Raw genomic sequence first — 26,869 nt, 5'->3', positions numbered from 1 at the left:
AACACCCTACGCATGCTCCTAAAAATCTTCTGATGGCTCCCCGCCGAAACCAGAAAGACAGTTACCCATGCCCTCGTCACAAGCCGACTAGACTACGGAAACACCCTATACGCAGGCACCACCGCAAAGCTTCAGAAACGTCCACAACGCATACAGAACGCCTCTGCACGCCTCATCCTCGGCATTCCTCGCCACAGCCACATATCTGCCCACCTGAAACACCTGCACTGGCTCCCTGTCAACAAAAGGATCACCTTCAGGCTCCTCACCCACGCACACAAAGCACTCCACAACATGGGCCCCGAATACCTCAACAGCCGCCTCTCGTTCTACGCCCACCCGTCAGCTCCGCTCAGCCAGCCTCGCTCTCGCCACCGTCCCACGGATCCGCAGAACCACCACCAGAGGAAGATCATTCACCTACCTGGCAGCCAAAGCATGGAACTCCCTCCCCGCACACCTAAGAACTACCCAGGACCATCTCGCCTTCAGGAAACTCCTCAAGACATGGCTTTTCGAGCAGCAGTAACTCCCCCCCCCTCCTCCGGTGCCTTGAGACCCTCTCGGGTGAGTAGCGCGCTCTATAAATGCAATGATTGATTGATTGATGCCATAGGCAGTGTGAGGTTGGCATGGCACTCTCAGAGGAGTGCCATGTCGACTTAGTCATTTTCTCCCCACCAGCACACACAAGCTGGCAAGCAGTGTGTATGTGCTGAGTGAGGGGTCCCCAGGGTGGCATAAGACATGCTGCAGCCCTTAGAGACCTTCCCTGGCATCAGGGCCCTTGGTACCAGGGGTACCAGTTATAAGGGACTTACCTGGATGCTAGGGTGTGCCAATTGTGGAGACAAAGGTACAGGTTAGGGAAAGAATACTGGTGCTGGGGCCTGGTTAGCAGGGTCCCAGCACACTTTCAAATCATAACTTGGCATCAGCAAAGGCAAAAAGTCAGGGGGTAACCATGCTAAGGAGGCATTTCCTTACATCAGTCATGTTTGAGATGGTTGAGAAGCATCACCAGAGTGTTTCCACAAGCCACTGTGAGAAAATGACATCCACGAGGGCTTCAGCGTTTAGGTGCTAACACAGAGATCTGGGTGTACCTCTAACACCATTGTAAGTAATGCTCAAGGGTGAGTGGTCTGATAGATACCTATTCAAATCGGTGACTCCTTCAAATTTGCTACTAATGCAGGATGGCACCAAGGAATAATCTAGTCTGCTGTGTGTGCCCGTAGCCGGTATTTAACATGTATATACCACCAAAGTTGAGTGCTGTGCCCTTCACAGATCTCTCAAACCTATCGCCTTTATCACTTTGCTCAGGTTTTTTATCACATTAGGTTTAGTGCCCTCTCGCTGTAGGTGTCTGTCCAAACTCCCATTCAATACGCAGTTCAGACCTCCAGCCCATAGAATATCCACCAGTATAAATGGGGTTAGCTCCTGCATTAACCTACCAAAATTTCCCCATTGTCTACATTTAGGGCATACTCATTTATCAAACATATGTCCTATGAGTTCAGCAAGCCATATTACCTGTAAAAATCAATATTCTCTGTCTGGTACAATTTTTTTAATTTGAAACGGGACGTCAGATGCCACCCAAGTTAGCACTCCTCTAGCATTTTTAAGTACAATAAGATATTGTATTAATTGTCCTTTCCATTTTCGACAGAGCTTGACTATGTCTTCGACACTGATATGCATTACATGTAGTAAGGTCATACCTACATCATACTGTTTAAGGTGAGCATATATCCTGTGGAGTTTTGTAAATTTATTAAGTTCCCTGACATTCCAGGTCAGCATTCTGTAGTTGCCTTGCATAGTTTGGCTTTAAGTTTATCTTCGTCAAAAAGTCACCTTCTCCCATCACACCCCTTTGGCTTTCCATCCCATTTAACTCGACTAAGTGTGCACTCTATCAAGCATTCATCCAAACCCAACTCGACCCAACCTGGGACATGGAACAACTATGCAACATCCCAACCCTCCGCTCCCACCCCAGAGTAGCGTAACCAAAACTCAGGTAAACGTATGCAACTCCAACAACGTTACACTCCAACAAAAACAAAAACAGACCCCAGTAAACCATTTAGAAAAGTAGTTGTTTGAACTGCAGATGCCTTCTTTCTGATCCCCTGTGTTCCAGCCTACCGTGTGTGCAGTGAGTCGACCCATGTAAACCAGAGTTGTACATCTCTCAGCTTTCCTTTACTCACACCTGTGCATGATCAACAGTCCACTTACCATAATCCACTTCTGTCCAGGTACACTATTGAGCCTTGTTGAGTTTGATGTCCTAGCAACTACATCCTATGTCTTTTTGCACCTTTATCCTGCTGATGCACCTCTAGGTGTTCCAGTGTGTGAGGGGCCCTCTGCTTCTGAACCTGCGTTCCCACCTCCCAACAGAGAGGTCAATTTTCTGAGAGGAGTTCCCCATCTCTCTTTACACCCACACCAGCTACCCTTCTAACCACTTCCTTGCTTACTCCGGTGTGATTAAAAAGTGCACCTTCCCACAATGCTGAATATGGAGTTTAGGAGTTAATGTGAAACTATACTTGTAGTTCACATCTCACCTTTCTTTTTCTGGCCCAGATGTTTTTCCGTTTATCTAGAACTTTCTAAGTATAGCCTAGGAAGATGAGAATTGAAACATTTTCAAATTGCTGCTGCCATGATTTACGATTATGCTGCAATATGGCTCCCCAGTCTCTATGATTGAATAATCATGCAATCAAGGTGTGGGGAGGCGCTTTAGGCAGCGGTTGCACCACCATAGACCTAGGGTCCCATTCTATTGTGAAAATGCTTCAGAAATTTGGACGGCGCATGGTTTCCGTTATCTACTACTCGAGGGCCAATCCAGAGGACGGTCCCTCAACCTGCTTGGGGAAACCATTGAATCTCAGGTTATAAACCTCTGAGCATCCCTCAGCATTTTCTATTTGTTCCTCCACTCTGACCACTAGGGCAAAGAATAAGATAATCATAGTTTCAAGCTCTTTACTTCTTGCTGCAGGAGCGCAACATGCTCTTCAGTTTCTGTTACACGGACCGCATTTATCAGATGTCAACTCTTACAATATTTACTTTAAATGCAACTGTGTCTATTTTCCCCTCTAGTGCTGTGCAAGATCCTTTTATTGCAGCCATAATGTCAGACACCGAAGGCTCTGATTGTTGCTCATGATCATGCCAATCCCAGAGCAGAATTATCTCCGTCCAGGGGGGTGGCATAGTTCATTATTTTGTTGGATTGCAGGGGTTTGCCAATGTTGACCCCCTAGGGAGTTCTGCGCAACCTGGTGCAGTGACGGTCTCAAGCACAAAAGGTACCCAGCGCCTGTGGTAGCATCCCTCCAAGCAGGCTGACCCAGAGCTCTCAGCTGCCAGGCTGCACCCACTTCTCTGATCTCTCTACGGGCTACTCCAGGGCACCGCATACTGGGTCCGCCACTCTCTTCCCTCAGTTCAGCTGGACCATTCTGTCAACCCCCAGAGCAACAGCCGCCATCCTCCCTTCCACGCCGGCCAATTCACCTCTATGTGGGTTTCAGGTTGGGGAAGCCTTTGGCTCAGCAGAACGTGTCTGACGCTTCCTTCACTTCGTGGCTGGTCTCTCACAACCAGAAGTCTTGGCTGGAACATTCCCGGATCACAGCAACTCAAGAGGTTATTACACCCATTTTTGGCATAGCAATGAGCAATTAGGAGGAAGGATATTAACAGGATTACAGCTTGTGTCACGCAGCTCACAGCAAACACAGCTAGTCAGCCATGTTGCCTCCAAAAAATCAAAAGTTGTAACATCATCTCCTGCGCCCTGCCTTACTTCCACCTGTAAAGCTTCTCTTTCTTCAGGTATTGTTCCAGATTTACAGAAGGTCCTCATTGTGTCATTACTGAAAAAACTACAGTTAATCTGTTGTCTAATTATCAACTGTTGCCATCCTACCTTGATGATAATAATTTTCTAAACGCCCAACAAACCAGCTTATCTCCTAAATTGGGTATTGAGATAGTTGTGGTGGCCACAAACAACATCAAATTGATTTGAGGCACTGGATAAGATGCTGCTGTTCTATTTCTAGATTTCTACATAGCCTTTGACACTGGGTCAGATTACATCATATTGAATTGTCTATCTGGCATCAATGTCACTGGTACTGCATGGATTTGTTTTTTGTTGTTCTGAATAGATTGTTTCCAGGTCATGACTCTAGCTCCGTTCTATTCATCCTTCAAGGAAAATCTTTGGGGCATCTCCCAGGGTTCATCTGTCAGTGGTACATTATATAATTTCAATGTGTAGCATCTGGCGGATCTCATTCAGTCTTTTGTCGTCAGATGTTATGCACATGTGGATTAAATACACAAATCCTCAGATTAGATGGGAATTTGGGCAATTTGTTATACCAAATAAAAGTTGTATTTGCCCAGTGATCAATTGGATGAACTCCACTTCTTCAAAACAAACTCTAGTCCAAACTTGTTTTATCCCTAGGCTAGCTACTTGCAGTTCTTTTCTTGCTGGGTTACCTGCCTATCTTCTTGGCAGGCTAGAGTGTATCCACAATGCTGCCATCCATCTAGTCCTTGACCCAAACAAAACGGACAGAATTTACTCTTTTCTAGTGTGTTTTGTCCATGGTCACTGCTAAAGCTTGGAATGCTCTCCCTGTAAGTCACCATTTAGAAAATAGCCTCATTACATTTTGTGAGCAAATCAAAACGCAATTGATTTGCCCAATCTTTCTGGCACTCTTCCTATTTCTTAGTCTTTTTCAGCTTTATTCAGGCTCCAGAGGTAAGATAGGATACTTGTCTTTATGTAAGCACCAAGACTCCCTTCCCATGAGTAATCATGCACTTTCTAAATCTCCTATAATCTCCTTCATACATAGACTCTTGCTTCTGTTTACATTTACTGGTTTTCATGTATTCATACAAAAAGCTGCAAAGTTGCAGCATATCCACAGAAACCATCGAAACACAGCGGCACTGAATTTGTCAAATTATAACATTGGACTCCTAAAGAACTACAGTTGTATTTGGACTAGCACACTGCATACCGCAGGTTACATAATTTTAAGATCCCTTTACTTTCAGGTGCAAGCTGAATTTTGCTACTTTTCTGAACCTACTCCAAAAGTAGGAATGTTAATTCCACAGCTAGTACAGCAGCAAAACATCTGATGGGTTCCTTGCCTTTTATCCACCAACCATTCAAATACTGAGCCCTCTATGGCATCACTATTAATTCACCAAAATGCTAGGAGCTGTGGAAGTGCCATCACATGACCTTCGACCTCAAAGTATGTGACATCAGCTCACCTTGATCCACTCCATTTTCCTCACCAGTAGTGGTGTCACAATAGTATTGAAAATGATGGCAATACAGGAAGTGCTATCAGTGAAGGAAAATGGTCTTTCAGAAGTGTAAAGTCGAATACAAATTCAAAATTCAAATTTATTCATGTTCAATTAATTAAAATGATTACAGTGATTCAGTATGATCACGCATAGGGACGCTGGCAACAATATTTAATAAGAGTATTTAAGAAGGTATAAAATACAAACAGTGATATTTCTAAAAAGGGCTAAGGGCCAGATGTATCATCACGGCCCTTTGCGAGTCGGAAATAGCGATTTTTAAGAAATCGCTATTTTCGACTCGCAAAGTGCCATGTATCACATTTGCGAATGGGTAATAGCGATTTCTTAAAAATCGCAAATGCTATTACCGAATCGCAAATTGCGATACCAGCCCCATTCGCAGCTATGGGCCTGTTGGCCCCTATCTGCGAATTTTTTGCATTTCTAAAATTGCGATTTCTGAACCAGAAATCGCTATTTTGGAAATGCTAAAGCCCAGGGTGCTGGGGGCCTAAGGCTCCCTCTACTGCACCCCAAAAATGTTTTGGGGGACATGTAAGGTGCACACATGCCAAAAGGGCATGTGCTTTACATGTTCAATTTAAAAATGCATGTGCAAAATGTCATTCTGCGAAAAATCGCATTTTGACTCGCAAAACCAGGTCGCAACTCAAGAAATCGCAATTTTAGCGATTTCTTATTTGTGGTCTGCGAATGCCTTTCATGCATCGCAGACCACTTTTTTGCACTCGCAAACGGCCGAATTTTGCGATTCGCACCGTTTGAGAGTGCAAAAAAAATTCATACATCTGGCCCTAAGTGCCCTATACACAGCTTTCAAATTATTTAAAAAAGAAAATAAGTAAAACCAGAAGGTTTTGACAGTTATGTGCAAAGGAAGTGGAATCCAAATAGTGGAATGTGAAAGGTGGCCTGTCCTGATGCAGTTTTGGTGCTCAGGGTGCTTTGCTAATGGGGAAGTTGGGATGTTAGTCTAAACTGATTTGGCGACCCGCCACCCACTGGTGAAATTCACAAGGGAGATACATGGAGATGGAAAGTATGAAGAGGTCACCATGTGGTATATTAAGCCGCCGGAACTTGGGAAGCTTTCAGAGTGTCCGTAGCTGTGGAAGGTGAGGGCTGGCTGCTCCTCATGAGGGTGGAACAAGAAGTGTGCGGTGAGCGGCAGAAGTCTGGTGATACCCATAGGGGCATTGAGAAGTGTGAGACGGATGGAGTCTGTGCATTTCCCCAGTCTAGCTAGGGATCTGGGAGTGTTGTCCGAAAAGAACAGAGCTGAGGCCTCTCTACACCGTCTGATCCCGCTGGTCCAGAAAAGGGAGAGAAGCAATCAGCGACAGGCACCAGCAAGTTTGGGGCAGCAACACAGCAAATGGAACCAAGACATTTTGCGATAGTTGCATAGCCTGCAAGAGCTTACCTCTGCATGCCGAGAATATGTTGGATTAAAATCTGAAATTGGCAGAATGATGATCCTCATCTAGAAGACTTTCCTACGTACCTGGGGTGAGAGTGCATGTTGAAAGTAAGGCTGAGCCTTTTTCCGGAATGTAGGATGCATCCAGAGACTTGGTGATGGAATTGGGGCGTAATCTATCAATGTCCCGTTCAAAGGAAGTTTGCGTTACCTGCCAGTTCACAGTTGTTTTCCAGGATAAATATGAAATTTCTAGGGTGTGCAGGCTAGTGGGCGCAATGTTCAGACCACTGATGACCAGTGCTAACCCAATTTGCCATGGAGTGCCCTCTCCTTCGAAGATTGATTTGAGATGATGTTTAAGGGAGGGCTCTGAGACCCGCAAGATCCTGAGAGTGTATCTTAATAGATCCCCTAGGCACACAAGGTCTTAGTTTCCAAGATCCACCTCTAGTCTCAGCCTAGTCCTTCTGGCCTGCCTGGGGGCATGGAGGACTTTCTTGAATGCAGTGATCTGGGAGTTTTTAAGAAGCATGTTAGCAGGCTCCAGGAAAGGCTAGATGGCCGTAGTTAAGGGCCGGGATAAATTTTGCTCTTAAGAATGGCAGTATAGGTTCTGCAGATGGGCTTTGTAATCAATTGCTTAGGAGTTTCCGACTGTGAATGACAGAGGCAGACTTATTTCTGAGGTGCCTAAGGTGAGCTGCTGGTTTAGCCCCTTCCATGAATCAGACACCAAGGTAGTTGTAGGTTAGAGTTGTTGAAATCTGTAGGTCTCCCACCAGCCAATGGATTTGTTTTTTTGAGTGGGTAATTACCAAACACGATGACCTTAGTTTTGCCTTGGTTCACCTGGAGTTTGTTTTCCTGGTTATAACAGTAGAGGGAGTTGAGGGCTCTCTGTAGGCCAGTTCTGGTATGGTCCATGATTACAGTGTCATCTGCGTACTGCAAGATGGGAAAGCGCACGCTGCCTAGCCTTGGAGTGATTAAGCAAACCCCTTTCAAAGCAATGCCCAGGTCAGTAGTGTAAAGATTGAGAAGGAGGGGAGCCAGCATGCAGCCCTATTTGAGCCCGTTTTTGATGGGCACCCTGACAATGGCTGTGGAGGGACTTGTTTTTACCCGGACTCATGTCTCCTGATACAGTGATATTATAGCCTTGAGGAGTGAGGGCTGGATCCCCCATGCTGTTAGCTTCCCTCTTAGCTGGCCCCGGCCCACCCTGTCGAAAGCAGCACTGCAGTTGATGAAGCAGCAGAACAGGGGGGGTTGCTTGCTCTTTACAGCTTGGTTGGATAAGTGGTCCAATCCTATGATATTGTTCATCGTTGAGCAGCTGAGCCTGAATCCAGACTGGTATAAAGGGAGGATCCTTTTTTCTGATGCCCAAGTTTCAAGCTCTACCAAGAGAATACAGGCATAGACTTTAGCTTCAAGATCAAGGAGGGTGATGAGTTGATAGTTTGCCAGATTAGCCCGATCTTCCCTGTCAGGAATTGGGAACAGGATTGAGCCCATACAGGAGGATGGTATTGTTGCAGTAGCGAAAGCGTGGTTAAAAAGTGGCAATTGGATTCTGTCTCAAAAATCTTGTGCCAGTATAAGACAGATTAATAAAATATAAAAAGAAATACTAAAGCAGATATGTTTTTGTTATGTATTGCATTTGTGATCTGAGGATGGGTTATATTCTAGAGTAGTATGCTATTCTATAGTGAGGGGTAGGATTCTATGTAAGTTTACAATTACAGCTATAAATGTTCATGCACAAATTTAGTGAATGTAAGCACATATTCACATGTTTTGATTCAGATTCAAATTTCCAGCCAAGGGTTCAAATCTCTGTGCCTTTGAAGATTTGCTGGCCGAGTGTCATGTTAAATGTGCCCGTTCTGTAAATGTTTAGTTTATTTCAAAAACAAAGACCCAAAGTATGAATTTTTTATTGAAAAACAAAAAAGTCACTGACAATTGAGATGTTTTTCCTCACTGGGAAGGGGTCCCACTCAGGGAAATTGTACAACAGAACAACCACCCTCACAGTCTCACAATATTTTGTAGTCAGTATTCTGGCTCTGTTAGTTTTGTAATACAATATGTAAAACTATATCTGATAGGATACTACACACACTCAGGAGTTCTTAACAGTGCAAAAACAACATTCTCTATGTTCATCTGTTATTGCCTATACAATCTAAACATGCTCTTCTGTTCTATTTCCCTGCCTGCACTCCTGCGAACAGTGAAACACATATTGCTCCCGCCAGGAGGGACCAAGCAGGAAACAGCTGCTCCCTCCAGGTGGGAGCAATGCTGGTTTCCACACTGTGAAAGGGGCCAGCTGGGACCAAGGGAGAATTAGGGCAACCCCCACTGCCCTCAACGTTGTACTTGGTGGGTGCCCCAGGTGGTCACCGGGACACTCACATATATATGTAAGGAAGGCCTGGGGGATAGGGTCCCCGGGCCATAATAAGCTCAGGAAGGGTTGCCGTTCGGCGTCCTTCCCCTTTCAATCTTTTAATAACAACAGACTCTGGGGATGTTTTCCTCAGACAAGTCCCTCCAATTCCATTTATAATGTCATGTGGCCCTGAAAGGTGGAGTCTATGGGGCCCCTTCCACTTTTTATTGGTTTTTGCCCCATGGGATGGGGCCCCAGGGGCCTACAAATGCTCAGGGAATGCCCCTCACCAGTGCTTAATTTGAGCCAGTGGTTTCTGGTGCTCAGTGTAGGAAACTGGCACTGTATACACTATACCAAAATGAGGTATAGTGTGGACAGAGTCTTGTGGATCCCCAGAGGCTTAACAGAGGCTAAAGTAGATAGTACTAATGCTCTCTTTTGTGGTAGTGTGGTCGAGCAGTTAGGCCTATCAGAGGGTAGTGCAAAGCATTTGTTGTACACACACAGTCAAGAAATGAGGCACACACCCAATGACTAACTCCAGGCCAGTGTTTTTATAAGCAAAAATACATTTTGATACTTCATTTCTAGAACCAAAAAATCTTTATTTCATGTAAGTACAGTTGTAAGTTTGTAGCAAGCTTATATATCAAATGAACTTTTTTAGATATTGCAGATAAAACAGTTTAACACTTTTCAATTTCAAAAGTAGACAGTGCAATTTCTCATAGGGGCCAATGCCATCGTAGGGAAGAAAAGATGTTAGCACAGTTTACAGGTAAGTACTCGACTTACGATCCCAGTCTTCGGGGGTTAGGATGTCCACAGGTTAGGGTTCAAGTTGTCCCAAGAAGCGCACCACCAGCAACACAGGGCCGGCAGAGTGCTCATGTCAAAGTTGGTGTCGGGTTTTTAATGGAATTAAATGAAGACTGGGGACACTCTAAAGAAAACAGGTTGGAGGTAAGTACTTGTGACTTAAGGACACCGACTTGTGGGGTTTAGAATGAGCACCGGGGGTCACAGGTCAGCACCAAACACACACCCTCAGTAGCACAGGGGGGGCCGGGTGCAGGGTGCAAACACAGCGTCAGGCGCCCAATGCTTTTTAATGGGTGAACTCCAGGGGTCACAAAGATGCTGCAGGCTGGGTCCAGGGAGTCGGTTGCAGAAAACCAAAAGCTGGACAGGTAGGAGAGAAGAGACGCCCCCTGGACACTGCTGGACTGTCGGTTGGATTCCCCAAGGCAAAGAGGCTGCGGGTGCAGGTGTACCATTGGCTCCGGTCGGGTAGGGCCTCTGGATTTAATCTGCAGGCGTTGTCATGCTGGCCAAGAGGTATCAACCCAGGGTGGACTCAAAGTTGGAATAGCCTGGGGGCTTTTTCTGTACCGGTGGGCCACCTGGACTCAGGCCGTGGGTGTCAGGTGCAGAGTAGGCCGGACTTGCGGATCTGGGGAGGTTCTAGAATCCTTTTGAAAGGTTTCTTGTGGACAGGGCAACTGTCCTCTGGAGTTCTTGGTCCTTTGCTGGGCAGGCAGTCCCTGTGGGTTTGTAGTGGTTGCTGGTCCTGCAGGATGCAGCGCCTTTTTGTAGCAGGAGCCTTGAAGCCGCAGGCAAGCCGTTAGGGCTCGGACAAAGTCAGTTGTCATCTGGAGTCTTCACTGCTGGGATTGGCTCTTCAGTCTTTCTTCTTGAGGTCACCAGAAATCTGGAGAGCAAGGTTCAGGGTTGCCTCTAAATGCTAGATTTAGGGGTGTTACAGGGGTCAGAGGGCGGGAGCTAATGGCTATTGTCCCTGAGAGTGGCTACACCCTTCCTGTGCCCGCTCCCTTTGGGGAGGGGGGCACATTCCTATCTCCATCGGCTACTCTTGTCAAAAGCAAGATGGAGGTTTCTGCAAGGAGGGGGTCACTTCAGCCCTGGACACCTTAGGGGTGGTCCCAGCTGCAGTGGCCACTACTCCTTGTTTTTTTAATTTTCCTGCCAGACCTGACGCCAGTGGGGGCAAATGGGACTTGATCAGGGGGTGGACATCTCCACTAGCTGGAGTGCCCTGGGGAACTGTAACAGGAGGCCTGAGCCTTTGAGGCTCACCTCCAAGTTTTGCAGTGCCTGCATCAGGGAGGTGTGCAGCACCTCCACCTAGAGCAGGTTTTGCTCCTGACCCCAGAGAGCACAAAGGATCTCACCCCACGGAGTCAGAAACTTGTCTGTTAGTGGCAGGCCGGCACAGACTAGTCAGCCTTACACCAAAGGGTTGAGTAAAATACAGGGGGCATTTCTAAGAGGCCCTCTGTGTGCATTTTACAATAAATCCAACACTGGCATCATTGTGCTGAGTAGGTTGATACCAAACTTCCTAGTCTCCAGTGAAGCCATCATGGAGCTGTGAAGTTCGTAATGACAAACTTACGGTCTTCAATGAAGCCATCATGGAGCTGTGAAGTTCATAATGAGAAACTCCTAGCTCATGCACTTAATATGGCCACACTGCTCTTACAATGTTTAAGTATGGACTTAGACACTGTAGGGACATATTGCTCATGCAGCTATGCCCCTACAGTGATACCTGTGTTATAGTGCACCTTGCCTTAGGGCTGTAAGGCCTGCTAGTTGGGTGATATACCTATGCCACAGGCAGTGGTTGGCAGGCATAGCACCCAGAAAGGGATGCCAAGTCGACTTTACCTTTTTCTCCCCACCAGCACACACAAGTTGCAATGGCAGTGGGCATGTGTTTGGTGAGGGGTCCCTTAGAGTGGCATAATACATGCTGCAGCCCTTAGGAACCCTCCCTGGTCACAGAGCCCTTGGCACCACTGGTACCTTTTACAAGGGACGTAGCTGTGTGCCAGGGGTGTGCCGATTGTGCAAACAATGGTACAGTTTAGGGAAAGAACACTGGTGCTCGGGCCTGGTTAGAGAATCCCAGCACACACTCAGTCAAGTAAGCATCAACAACAGGCAAAATGTTGGGGTGTTATCATGCCAAAAGGGGCACTTTCCTACACTTGGAACAGCACTTAATTGTCAACACCGGAATTTTTGAGAGTCTGCCATATGGTGGCATTGTTAAAATAACTAATACTGGGCATTCATGCCATTGTTATGATTTTTGGGTCCCGGAGAAGTCTGAACGGTCATACTTATAGGAGAACAATGGTTATTATTTATGTTACTACTCTCGTTGGCAGAGCTGGCAAGAGCAGTGGGTGGTGCAAGCTGCAGTGGCCTCCTGACAAGGGCCCTGGCACGAAGTTATTTTTACATATTACACTGGCTCACTGAGTCTATTGTGGCCTTGGACACCCCATCTCCCAGGACCTTCCTTAAATATAGGTGGGCACATCCTCCCCTTTTTCATGCATTCTGGCCCTGGGGGACTGGGTCCCCGGGGCCTATGAAGGCAGGGGGAGGGAGACTGCACGCCTCCTCTCCACTTCATATATGTTTTGGCACTGGATTATGGGGTCCCGAGGCCCAAAGGCCAACCCTATTAGGCGCACTGAAAGAATGTGCATGGCGTTTTGATTCACGGTCTGTGTCTGGGTTGGCCACTGGCTCTGCCCTGTGGTCAACCCACTGCTGCGCACAGCCTTTTTTTTTTTTAACTCTTTTTCATAAAATATTTCAACCGGTGCATAACAGATCAAACAACTACATACAGAACAGCACTGTACTTTGGCACCATTGGTAGAAAAAAGGAACAGACGTGAAACCCTCCCTCCTCCCCGAAACCCCCCTCAGACATTCTGACATATCCTTAAACAGTTCTTGATGTGCTCTCATTTCTCCAGCATATGAGTCCCAGTCCCACCCCCCCTCCATACATAGCTTACAGTCCGCAGCAAACTGACTTTACCTCCCTACAGAGATAGTGAATGGTACGTCATCTAAGCGCTCCATACCCTTCCAAACTTTCTCGGACAGACTCTGTTTGCGTATGTTACCTTTTCTGCCATCATGAACCCATCCATCCCTCTCCTCCACGTCTCTACCGTGGGTCAAGGTGCTACTCCCCACAAACGGGCAACATCCCTCTAGCCACCACCAACCCGAGATTGCAGAATATGAGTTTAGCCCTGGGACACATCCACGTCATTGGGGATACCAGGGAAGATACATTTAGGGTCAAGCGGAATCCGCTTCGAGACCACCCCCTGTAATTCCCCCATGATCTTCCCCCAGTATTCTTGCAATATAGGGCAGCCCCATATGGTATGGAAAAAAGTGCCAATCTGTCCTTGACATCGTATACAGTTCTGGTGTTGTGCCCGTCCCATAGTATGTAGACGCTGCCGATCATAATATAGCCTATGAAGGATCTTAAACTGGATTAATCGCAGCCTGGACCTGATGGCAACTTCTCGGGGAAACATCAACGCAGCTTCTCAGTCTATATCCGCCATATCCCCTAAGTCGGCCTCCCACCATCTGCGTAGTCTACTAAGGGTATCCGTCATATTATTGTTAAGGGTCTTGTACACCATAGAGACGGCTTTAACAGTTAACTGCTCTGTCAGGAATCTATCTTCCAGTGGGCATATTCCAGTAATTGCCTCCCAGGGAGACCCTCCACCCTCCAAGCATGCCTCAGTCGAGCATAGTAGAGGAACTGTGTCTCATTGAGCTCATATGCAGCGCTCAATGATTTGAAGGGCATAAGCTTTCCCCCTTCCGACACTCTTAGACTGGAGATTCCAATACGATACCACACCTCAAATCCGGTCAATTTGCCAATTTCCGACAGCCAGCCAACCCCCCACAGAGGGGTAATTCTAGTGGGTCTGCACGTCCAACCCAGCACCTTGGTAGCCCTAGCCTAGGCTCCCAGAGCCGCCTGTGTAGCGGGCAATACCCGCCTCAATCCCTCACCTCCATATAAGTAATGAAGCCACGATTTCCTCTCCCACTGTAGTCTCTCCAACTTGAAAGTAGGGTGATCACCGGGGGCAAACATCCAGTCGTTAATGTTGATCAGATGCGCCGCCCAATAATATGCTTCCACATCCGGCACAGACAGGCCCCCGTTATATTGAATACGTTGTAGGGTTTTGAGCACAATGCACGGGTGTCTCTTCTCCCATAAAAAGGCCTGTATATCCCACTCCAGAGCAGTGAAACCCCCCCAGGGGAATCCGGTAATACGTGTTTTGTAAAACATATAATAACTTTGATAGGGGGGTAATTTTAAATATGTTCACCCTACCCATCAGAGTAAGTGGGAGACCACCCTCAATGCTCCATATCAACTCGGCACATTTCAGTAACCCTCCCTAAATTACGGGCATGACAGAGATCCGCCATATGTGTCATAAATATGCCAAGGTACTTGAATCCCTCACTCGAGTATTTTAGTTGACCTGGAAGGGAGTGGCGAACGTGTCCTCCTGTGGGGCGTATAGCATAGATGTATCCCAGTTAATCTGATTACCAGACTAACTCCAGTACTCTACACAAATCTGGAAGAGTCTCGGCAGAAAGTCTAGGGGTTTCACCACATAGAGGAGTATATCATCTGCATATAGGGAGATGTATTCTTCCTCCCTACCCTCCTCTGTCAGCCTGAACCCATATAGCTCGGGTGGGTATGGATCTAACACACTAGGGGTTCTATGGTTAAGCAAATAGCAAGGGGGACAGCCCTGTCTGGTGCCTCTTGCAATAGAAAACTCGGACGAGAGGGTCCCATTAACCCTGACCGCTGCCACTGGATTACAGTAGAGCAGCTACACCCATTTCCGTTACCTGGGGCCCACCCCAAATCTCTCCAAAGTGCAATCCAGGAAGGGCCAGTGCACCGCGTCGAATGCTTTTTAATTATCGAGAGCCAAAGTTACATGTGGAGCGGCGCAATTTGGTATGTATCCAGTTATGTATGCGCCTCAGGTTATATCTCATGGACTGTCCCGGCATGAAGCCAGATTGGTCCCTGTGAACAGGGTGATAACTCCCTGGAGGCGTCGCTAGTGCTGCAGCACTTTCAATTCTACATTAAGGAGAGATAACGGCCTATAGGATGCACAAGATGTTCTAGGTTGGCCCTCCTTGTGAATAACCACTATTTCTGCTGTCTTTAAGTCGGGGGGGAGTGTGCCCTGGTTTCTTGCCTCCAGGAACATGGCAAAGAGATGGGGGGCAAACTGAGTGCCCAGCCTTTTGAAATGCTCTGCTGGGAACCCTTTAGGGCCTGGGGCTTTCCCTGAGCACAGCCCTGTCATGGTCGTTTTGACCTCCTCTAAAGTAATGTTCACCTCTAAGGTCGCCCGAGATTCGGCATCCAAAGTTAGGACCAATATGCTTTGTAGGTATTCCGTTATGTGGCTCCTGTAACTGGCGGATCCGGTACAAGGCCCGATAATAATCAGTGAAGGCCCCCGCAATTCCTGTATTCGAGGAAACCCGAACCCCCTCCTGGGTCTCCACCTCATCTACCCACCTCACTTCCATTTCTTTCCTACCCAGCCAGGCCAGAAGTTTCCCTGCCTTATCTCCCGTTTCATAGAGCCTGTGCTGGGCAGTGCACAATTGAGCTTTACTTTCCAACTCTGCCACTGCTCTATCTTCTGCTCTAACTAACGCCAAGCAAAGAAGGGCAGGAGGAGCCGGAACCTGTGCCAGGGCCCCCTCTGTCTCCAGGAGTTGCTGCTCGTATTTTTCCAGGGTTTCAGATGCCTTTTTTCTCTTCCGTGCCACTAAGTTCTGCGCACTGACCCTTATCTCTGTCTTGTACGCCTCCCAGAGTATTACCAAGGACTCAACCGCCCCCTGATTTCCCAGAAGTATAGTTCAGTGTCTACAAGGAGCCCATGCGCCACCTCCTGGTCCTGCAAGTCCCAAGCCCCGAGCTTCCATCTCTGGGGTCTCCTCTCTGATTTCCCAATCCGTAGCATCAGGGGGGAATGGTCCGACAAGCCCCAGGCCAAATAGTCTGCCTGGCGGACAACCTCTACTTCCCCGCGGGGGCAAAACTGTAATCCAACCTAGAAAAGACTATTTAGGCCCCAGAAAAGTAGGAATATTTCCTATACATGGGATGGGCGTGTCTCCACAGATCCGACAGTCCTAGTGTTGCCACAAGTTTATACAGTGGAGTATTTGGGCCTTTTCCCCCAGGCACCCCTGAGCAATCCAACTCCATATCCATTACATCATTAAAATCACCTCCCACCACGTGGGTCGAAGAGTCGCTGCCAATAGAATCTCTACAAGCTTGTCCAAAATAGGAGCCTGAAGTCTAGGCGGGGCATAAACACTTATAAACAATACTTTCTGTCTACCCCAAAGCCCCTGTACCCCCACGTACCTTTCCGCTGGGTCTACCCACTGTCTTGAGATATGAAATGGGGGTGATTTACAGATTAAAATCGCCACTCCCCTGGAGCCAGAGGTGTAACCTGTGTGTGCCAACGTAACAATGAGCCCTCTACCCAAAAATTTCACCTGGTGCCCTTAAGATGTGTCTCCTGTTAAAACACATCTGGGTGTATTCTCTTTATGTACTGAGACACCACACACTGTTTAAAGCTGTCCCCTAGACCGTTTACATTCCGTGACAGCACAGAAAAAGTCTGTGGATTACTTGGGGGGACCCATGTCACTTGTGGGAGTCATTGTACTCAAAGAGGTAATGCATTAGGCAGGAAGGGAACCCCCCATCCCATACTTCCGGCCCTGTGGGGGGGACATATAGTTGACAGTCATTCATAAAATGAGACCTAACATACAACTGTGTCTGTGGTGTATCCAAAGTCAACATAAACAGGCAAATAACAACCCCCAACAGAGTGAGCTTCCACCCCTTCCCCACCCCACCTCCCATAGGCCCCCGTGAGTATGAACTCCCACACTACAAATCACCAGGAGTCAAGAGGTCTGTAGCCCTCCTCCCCCGACCCACCCCTTCAACCCAGAACTACAACTCACGGGTAGCCTCCACACAGAAAGAAAACCCGACACAACCCTCAGCATGAGGAGAGTTAAGCAATGTCTAGATAGCGTTCCAACACCACCTACTGCTCCCCCTCGTCCTTTCATGGGGTGGTGATATCGCCTCCAGCTCCTACTCCTTCAGCCCCAAGTTACTGCGTTGCCTTCACAGTCTGGGCGCCCCCCCCCTCTGCCCTGAGAACCGTTTCCTCAGTTTCGAATTGATTGATGGCCACCACCAATGGATGAGGAGACCCCGCTGTTGACCCTGCATTTGCACTAAGGCCATCCCCCCTATGCAGGGAGCCACCTCCTCCCTTCTGTCTCTCTTTCGGATGACCGAGTTCCAACTGTCCTCAGATTCGGATGATGCTGCTCCACTCTTTGGCGATCGACCCACTCTCCATGGCGTGTCTCCATCTCCTTTCTCCCGCCTCTTGCCCCTTATCCGGGGGCGCAACGGTCCCACCATCCCGTGGACTGGGGGACCCCAGATCTTCTGCCTGACTCGTTGTCACCTCTTCCGGGCAGTTGAGGGCGTTCTTCTAGCCACTCCCATGCATCCTCTGGGGATTGAAAGAAAAGCGTTTTCCCTTGGAAGATGACTTTTAGTTTGGCTGGGAAGAGGAGCATGTATTGTAGTTGGAGGCTACGGAGTATGGCCTTCACAGAGTCAAAGGTGCGTGTGTAATCAGGAAAGATGAGGATTTTAGAGTTCTCATCCTCACAGGGCCATATATATGTTTTGGTCCTGGGGTATAAGGTCCCTGGGTTTAGGGTCCCCTGGGGCCTGGAGGCCAACTCTATAAATGTATTCCCGGGAAACGGGGTCCATGCGGCCAATTAAGGCTTGGGGAGGGGTCTGCATACCTCCTCCCTTTCCTATATGTTTTGTCCCCAGAGTATTGGGCCCCCAGGCCGAAGGCCAACCCTATGCTGTGCACCCCAAAGGCTGTATGCAGCATGGTATTGCCTGCCGCTGGGTGGGTTGGCCACAGGGTCAGTGTGCAAGCTAGGCCCTGTGGCCAATCCACCGCTGCAAAGGCTGTATGCAGCATGGGGTTGACTGTCTGCAGGAGGGATGGCCTCAGGATCACATATATGTTTTGGCCCTGGAATATGCCAACTCCAGAGCCTGGCCTACTTTGGCCAACGTATCGCTGCACACAGCCGAAGGCTGGGCACAGCATGGGGCTGGCTGCCTTGGGTTGTGTTGGATATAGGCCTAGCCACTGGCCAGCTCTGTGGCCAATCTCATGCTATGAAAGCCGTACACAGCATGGGGTTGGCTGCCTGCAGCCAGGCCCTGTAACCACCCCCCTGCTGTGCATGGCTGATGGCTGTGCACAGCGTGGTGCTGGCTGCCTGTGGTGGATTGACCATAGGGTCTGGGCTGCAGCCAAGCCTTGCTGCCAACCTTCTGCTGCACATGGCGTGCATGACTAAAAAAAAATGAATCATAATAAAGTACCTATTAAAATCCAATAGATAATATATCATAAAAAGATATCTATTCAAAACCAATACATAGTATCTATATTGGTTTTGAAATATACTTTATGATCTATTTTTAGTAGTCATGTTGTTCTGCAAAATATGTTTCATGATGTATTCACCCCGTTATGGTCGATTTGGCTTGAATTATTAATTTGAATGTAGTAAAATGCCAATGAAAATGATGAATTCTGTAATTCTGTTAATTCTATTATGTATTGCATTGAATCAATATTACACTGCATCCTTGCTGTCTTTGAATCAGTTCTCTTTATGTAAATTTCACTGCAGGAAGTTATCTTTATGATAAATTAATTTGATCCGATCTGGCCCACTGGGGCAGAATTGTAGCAAAGATCGGATTTTAATTGCCTTATGAATATTCTAGGCATAATTGTTATTGTAGCAACAATAGTGTGCTAATAGCGATTAATTCAAAAACACAACTGTGTATTGTGTATGAGAGAAGCAGGAAACCTTGAACTTATTTACAATGATCATATGAAATCATCAATGAGCAACATCACTACTATAGAAATTTAACATGGCTGATCTACCCATATACCACAGAAGTATCATTGGATTTTGATATCTGCCTCTACAAGACGGCACAATCCATTTTCAATTTCTTTCACATAAGCATTTTATATTCTCTGTTTTCACTGTTGTCACCCATCTACTGATCAAGGCGAGTTGTCTTAGAAACTTGTAGGGTTGTGTTGTGTTATGTTTCTTTAAGCTAGCCTGTAGGCAGCTGCTTTTAATTCCAGAATCGTAGGTGAGCTGGGATCATAAGTTGCCGCCGGGAGAAGGGACAGGTTGAACTCATTTTCTATGCTGCCGTTTTTAGCAACACATAAACTTATTCTTGGAAGAGTGCTGAAGGTGTACCTTCTGTGGTACCACCTAAGGTTTACTCACTGGAGACAGCTAACAAATACTCAGCAGAGCATTTCAAAGCAGCAACTTTACTTCACTAATCAACTGAAATTGCAGGGAATATTAGCCGTTTTATGGTAAGCCTTGTTGCATGTAATTAATTTAGGAGTTGGCTTATTGTGACTGTTTAACCGTCTGTAGTGCTGTGACGGTTGAAATGGTCTGGCATGCAGCATTTCAATCCCCGGTGTGGCAGTGAGTGTACAACCATATATGCATTGGTTTGTGTTGGATTGTGGGGAGCAAACATATGGCCAAGAATACTGGGATGGGGTAGATGCGAATGTTTTTGGCAAGGCTATAAGTGACTTTAACCATTATTTTGCTCCAAACATGTGTGTTGGCATAATAATTGATTGATGAATACGTGGCTGCATTTTTAGATTGCACATTTGCCAATTTACAGGACGGTTTAATAAGGGACCAAGTAGTTATGCATGTCAAAGATCCCGCGATTCAAGAAAGATTGTGCGTAAATGGGGTTGAATAATTAAAGGGCATATTGGCTAAAGTTAGGAAGGTGCAACTGTCAAGTAGGTGTGCTAAAGCCATTAATACTGATAAATAAATAAGGTGAAGGGCAAAGCTAATTTAAAGAGTATTATGGTTCAGAGGAATGACTCAAAGTTTACAGGAAAGAATAGAGAAGAATTAAGTGCTACCATTGAGACAGAAATGCACATACGCCATATAGTAAGACATGTTCTGCATTAAAGCAAAGGTGTTCTACATGTGGCATACACAGCATGTTTCAAAAGTTTGAAAGAATAAAAAAACAGTAAGGTAAAGTGTGTGTAGGAAATGAGTTCAAGTGAGAAAGAGTCTGTGCAAATTAATAATGTAAATTTTGGTTTGGGGTCTTTTGTTTTGAATATCAATGACCAAATGCCTAGGAAAATACGAATCTGTACAGTGTCTTTAGGAGGTGTTGAGTTACTAATTTATGCTGACTCGGGTTGCCTGGACACAATCTTAAATGAACATGTTTGGAACAGCAAATTTGTGAAGAAATGAGCCCCTATGGTGGATAAGACTGCTATAAAGCCACAAGGGTACTCTGGTGAAAAAATATTATTGAACTCTGTTCTTCAGATTCAAAAATTGTAAACCACTGCAAAATTATATGTTGCAAAGAAAGGACCGTTAGTGTTAGGGTGGTATGACTAGGCAATTTGCACATAACATTGAAACCTAACAGCCCACAACCAGTCATGATTGTTGATGAAGGGGAATAGATTGGATTAAGTATACTAGACATATTTCCTAATGTGTTTACATGCAAGATTGGTAACCTGTCTGATTTCAAACATCAGATCGTACTAAAACATCATGCTTGTCCCAATACACATAGGTGAGGAACATTCTCATCCTCCTTAAGGATGAGGTTGTGAAAGAACTAGAAAGAGTCGATACAGACGTTATTGAAGCTATAGAATCATTAGAATGGATTTCTCCTATTGCCGTACCAAGGCATAACAATGGAAAATTAGATTGTGCGTCGACCTACGCCATTTGAACAATGACATCTTCATTGACAGGTTTCCGCTACCCAAAATTTCAGAAAGACTAGCTTTTGTCAAAGGAGCCAAATGGTTTTCAACGACTGACTTATCTGATGCATACCATCAGATTTCATTGCATGAGGATAGTAAGAAAGTTACAGCATTTATTACTATTACAGGATGTTATCAACAAAAGAGGATGCCATTTGGTTTGGCTTCATCAACTGCTGTTTTTTTTAGCATTTGATGCACCAGTAATTTGGGAAAATAGCTAATGAAAAGTGCTTCCAGGACAATATATTGATTCACGGAAAGGACTCAATTGAACATAATGATGTGCTATAAAAGGTTTTAAGTGTCTTCAGTAAAAAGCAAATAACAATGAAATATACTAAATGCAAACTTTCAGTGGAATCTGTAACTTAATTGGGTCATGTGTGGAGTGGGAAAGGTGTTATCCCTAAACACACATTAGTTGAGGCAACTCAAATGGCTCAGTCACCTTTCAGCAAGGAAGCCGAAAGGTCCTTTTTAGGACTAGTAGAGCATTATGCGAATTATGTTGAAAATTTGTTTTCAAGAAATGTTTTTAATATCCATCAGTTGTTGAAGAACAAGAATTAATTTGTGTGGAGTAGTGAGTACCAAAGAGAGTTTGAAGTAATTAAGAAAAATGTAATGAATGCTTCCTCGCTGAGAGGTTTTGATTCCAATTTGTTGAGTATAGTAACTACTGATGCAAGTTGTAAGGGTTTAGGTGCTATGTTATTGCGGAAAACTGAAGAGGGTAATGAAGTAATAATTGCAAATGCATCTCATGCATTGTCACCTTCAGAAGAAACGTTTTTGGTGATAGAAAAAGAAACCCTTGCCTGTGTGTGGGAACTAGAACATTTTTGCTTTTTCGTATAGGGTGAAAATTGTGGGGGCTGAGGAATGATCATAAACCGTTAGTCAAGTTGCTTAAAACAGAGTGAATGTATAATGCATCTGGAAACAATACCATGAGGGACATAGAGGAATATCAAGGAAGAAACAATCAGTTAAAAATGGTACTGGAGGCCGTGTGCAGACACGTATGGTAAGGAATTATGTGACTTGTGCTAATTATGATAAGACTTTGAAAACTCTGAGACCAAATATGTGTGCACCTATGATTCCAAAAACCTTGGGGAATTATTGCAGTGGATATTATGGGTTCCACTGGCATCCAATCTAGATTTGTGATTGCCATGACTGATGTATTATTTAGATGGCCGGTTGTCAAAGTGGTTGATAGATTGGATACTAACATGGTGCTGATCTTCATGGACAAGGTTTTATAACTGAAGGGTTACTTGTACAATTATTACAGATAATGGGGTACAATTTGTTTCTAACCATATAAAGGCTTCTTTTAATAGGGTAGGTTTCAAACATTGTACCACATCCCTATGTAAATCCCAGTGCCAATGGCATGTTGGAGAGATTTAATAGAGTACTTAAAGGAGTTATTTAGTTAGCATCAATAAACGAGGCTTGGATGCTACAGGTAGAGTATAGAACCACAGTAAATAGTATGACTGGTTGTTCTTCTTTTAAGATTAGGGCAAAAGTAGTCCTTGGTGGTTGACTGAATCATCCTTTGATATCATGCGACTGAAGAATAGAAGAAGAGAACTGAAGACACACATACAAATACCAGGAACTCTACGACTCTAACATGGGGGTCACTGAAAGAATCTGAGTTGAAGGTAGGAATGCTGGATAAGATGAAAAAACCACAGAGAGTGAAGAAGCGTGAAAATCAGATTTCAGAATCCCTACAGGTTATCAAATTATTGAGGAATACTGTACTGCTGAATGATAAAAAGGTAAAGAATTTGAAAAGTACTGCTGTATTAAGAGGTGATAGGAAGGTGTGAGTGGTAGGAGTTGTACTAATGAGTTGGATGAGGATATGAGTGGTGGATTAGGAGGACAAGAATAATGAGGCATCTAATGGCAATATGAATGAGGAAGAAGGGGATTTTTCTGCTAGGGGAAGTAGTCCTGAAGTGAATGGTAACAATTGAAAAAGAAAAAAAGAAAATGGTAATCAGATTATGTGTGTGAGAAAGTTGTGGCTAATGAATGTTGGGCTGGGCTTTTTGGGGCAAATGGTGAGTGGTGTGTGGTGGGTGGCTGTATATACATATGGTTACAGTGTTTTTGGCTATAATCTTTGATATGTGCATTGTGTATTCTTGTAGTGTTGTTTACAGGGGATGATTTTTTATTAGTATTGTTAATAGGGGAAAAAATGTTGTGTTATGTTACTTTCAGCTATCCTGTAAGCAACTGCTTCTGATTCCAGAAAGTTAGGTCAGCTGGAATCACCAGTTGCCAGAGGGAGATGCAAGAGGTTGTACTTTTTTGGGTTATAGTTTTTGATATGTTTTTGTAGTTTCTTTTAGCAGTGTTTACAGGGGGTGATGTTCTTTTAATTAGTATTGTTAACAGGGGAAGATGTGTTGTGGTATGCCACTTTAAGCTAGCCTTTAAACGGCTCCTTCTGATTCGAGAATTGTTAGGTGAAGTTAGGTTTGCATTTTTTGCTGTGAATTCTGTTTTGTAAAACAAATGCTTTTTTTGCCCTGGCGGGGTCCCGGGGAGACCCCTTACACCAAGGCTAGAGGGTTAGGGTATTCATACCCTGACCCTTTTTCTTTTTTTTGTGTTTATTTTTGGGACTCGGCTGAAGCTGAGACCCAAAATGGCTGCCAATATTTCCTGGTTGAAGTGCTGGCAGCCAATCAGATCTCTGTATGAGATCGGCAGTATTTGGGAAGTCTTTGCAACCATAGATATACAAATTTGAGCTACCTTTCATATCTCTAATACTACTGAATGGATTTACACCAGATAACTAAAGGTGTGCTTTGTAGACCAGTAGATACCTTCATGCCAAATTTGGTGCAATTCCTTCCAGCAGTTCGGGCTGTAGTCGAGAACAAAATCCCTGTGGGTATTAATATGGGAAACACACTGTTTTTTACCATTCCCTTTTCTCGGCCCCCACTTGACGGATCACCCTGAAACACTCCATGTACAACAAGACCCTTGGGCACACTTTTGTGGGAAAATTTCCAAAAGATTAATCAAACGGTGCCAAAGATATAGCAATGTCAAAACACACTTTTTCTATGGCAACTAGATCCTAACTGAACTAGCTCCAGGCGACCGCCAGTAAGTAATATATAAATACATATATATATATATATATATATATATATATATATATATATATATATACAACCATACATTACAGAACAGTGGTCGCCACTGTGTAGTTATAGTGAGAACTGGGTTACCATAGGAATAGATTTTTGTTCGCTAATTACTTTACTTCTGTTTGACAAACCATTACAAAACTATCAACAAAACAAAGTTAAGCCAACTCAGCTCCTTCTTGAAAAGTTTCAGAGTGGTCTGAGAAAAAGAGGGTGCCAAACCTGATTCCCCATGCAATTTCCCATAGGAAAATTCAATAGCACTACTGCCAAAAAGGCAATGACACCAAATGTTGCAGAAAGCTTAATCCGTACCCAGAAAGCACACTTTTTGTGATTTGATGTAAATCTGTTCAGTTGTTTTTAAAGAAATTAAGAATCAAAATGTATGGATAAATAGTGACGCAGTGCCACCGTGGTTCTACTGAGGAATGCTACGGTACCAACTTCAAAACATGAGAACTGAGTGGCTGGCCACAACATGAAAATAAAATTGCAGCTGCCATTTTATGACTAGGGGGGTTAGTCCCCATATTGTGGAAAACTAACTCGGGATTAAGAAACAATGATAACAGACTCACTGGAAGCAATGTGCAACATATTAAAGAGTCAGGATGGATGAGACAACTGCAGATGCTTTAAGCTAACATAGCACCGGCTAGGAATACAAGTAGACCTGTTACTTGTACTCAGCATTGTACAACACACTCCCTCAATTGACATGCATGCTAGAGGAATAATTTTCCAGCTCATCTACTAGTAACCAGTACCTCATCTGATGATGAGCCTTGTAGCCTCTCACTTAAACATCTGCTAAGTGGGCTTCATATATCCTTTGAAGGAGAAGTGATTGGGATTAGGGCAGGGTAGATCTTTGCCATATCATTGCAAATGTCATGTCTCAAATCCAGACCTCCAGTGGAGGAGATGAGCTCCGCATCCAGCTCATTGCTCCTTTTCCTTCCCCAAAGGAGCCAGTCCTTGACCAATTTTAGGCAGTTCCCTCGGATCCCAACAGAACCAGTAGAAAAAATGCTTATGATATAAACTCCAGCATGGTGCTATGGGTTACAAGAAGTGCTTCACACTAAAATACAACAATCTCTGGACAGAAGCAGGTCAGATGGATTAAGTCAGCCCTGGGTACCTACATCCGGGACTAAAGTTAGGCAGGGGAGTGTAAAAGGTGTATGAAGTAGTTTATGCTCCCTGTTGATCGAGTCTTGTGCAGTCTGACCACAATAGTTTCACTGTTGTTCATCTGTCAGGGTCATGTCAAGGAGCTCACGTTGCCATGCGACCATCTCAAAGTCCCAGGATGTACTGCTTAAGGACGCTGCTTAACAGCTGGCCACCAAATGATGCAGGACGAGTGCACAATGTGAGTGAGCAGTGTTTCCATGGGGCTCTTTCGAGAATGTGCTGTACACTGAGCAAAAGGTATGCCAAGTCGGAACTATAAAATACATTAACAGCGAATTTACCTGTCTTGTACAGTTTTATATAGCGCATACTCGACCCGAAGAAGCACTTTGAATGAGTGTCAATTACATTACAAAAGGTCGCATTCGTGTTTGTTAGGCACGCGGAAGCTATCTGATTTTCCCAGAATTACAAGCGCCGAAACTCGAACCTGTTTCCCTAAATCCGAAAATGGCAGCTCTTTCTGTAACGAAACCCCCTGCCCCCTTCTATATTGGTCAATGTACCTTCTCCAAACAGTCAATTTGTTTTGCTAAAGACTTTCCTGGTAATAGAAATCATTCTGGGACTCAAAATAATAGAGTTAGAGCTTTTTTCGAGTTTATATGGCAGCATTTTTTCTTGTCTTACTTTCGTTCTTTTAATTATCATGCAAGTTGTATGTGTGTGTTTTATTGTACAAAACGGGCAAACCCCAAATAAAAGAAATAATCTTAAACCCTGCTTCTTCTAAGTCATGATCCCAACTTCTCCTTTCCATAAAATCCACTTTCATTCTCTGCTCCCACCTCTTCCTTCTGACAGCCAAACCTTGACTATCACCTTTCCCAATACTATTTCTTCCAACCTCAGTAATATCCCTGCTTCCACCTATTGTACAGACTCCCTTCGTAATCTTCCCTTCGTCACTCAGGCATCCTTCTGCAATCACCAACATCATCCACCCACATAACACCCAAATACATTGACTTGTCCTTCCATATAATCCCACACAACCACACACAGACTCACTCATCAACTTCTAAGCAACTTAACGAATACAAAGCCTGACCTATTTGCTTTGCTTTTTGTGTTTTTTGGGGGTAAGGAGCATTCTCTGCACCAACTGTATTCCCTGAGCACCAGCATTACATGGAACAACTTTTTTTTCCTTCTCCGGAAACCTAAGCCTAAAGCAACTGCTGCCCTGATGTTCTTTCTAAGCAAACAAAAAAAAAAAAGTTTTACAATTCCAAATAGTTGAAACTGGACATTTATAATTAATATATATATATATATATATATATATATATATACATTTATAGAC

This window comes from Pleurodeles waltl, chromosome 1_2, assembly GCF_031143425.1.
Source record: "Pleurodeles waltl isolate 20211129_DDA chromosome 1_2, aPleWal1.hap1.20221129, whole genome shotgun sequence".
NCBI lineage: Eukaryota > Metazoa > Chordata > Amphibia > Caudata > Salamandridae > Pleurodeles > Pleurodeles waltl.
This window is presented reverse-complemented; position numbering follows the sequence as displayed.